This window comes from Lupinus angustifolius, chromosome LG06, assembly GCF_001865875.1.
Source record: "Lupinus angustifolius cultivar Tanjil chromosome LG06, LupAngTanjil_v1.0, whole genome shotgun sequence".
Taxonomy (NCBI): Eukaryota; Viridiplantae; Streptophyta; class Magnoliopsida; order Fabales; family Fabaceae; genus Lupinus; species Lupinus angustifolius.
The window spans coordinates 29,372,167-29,372,695 of NC_032014.1; positions in this window are offsets into that span (position 1 = coordinate 29,372,167).

Here is a 529-nt window from a genome sequence, read left to right on the forward strand (position 1 = left end):
ACACTCTCCCAACTTTTCTCCCCCTTTTGTCTTCATCAAAAAGTAGAAAAGCCAAGAGTCTATCACAAGATATATAGCATATATAGCATACATGATGTATAGCATAATAGATATAAAAATTAATGTAGTGACTAGATAAGATGTTTCAATCAAAATATCAGGAATGGAATAATAAAGCATAAAACATCATAAAGTAACTTGTCCAGAAGTATGCAACAATAACTCAAAAACAAACAACAACTAAGTAACAATTTGCCCGAGATTTTAAAGTAGAATAACCAGAAAATCCTAATAGATATACTAAGATTCAGGCTCCGAGTTATCTTCATCTATACCCATGTTGTCCATCCTAGAGGAGAGGCAATGAAGTTCATATCGGATTTGTTGATTCTGAGAGTCGAGAGCATCCATCCGATTAGTGATGTAGCCTCGGAGAGAAAACAAGTCATCCATAATCATTTGGTTTGAGGGCATGGCAGCAGATGAAGACGATTGAGCATGAAACTCAGATGGTTGTGAAGGGTTAGGA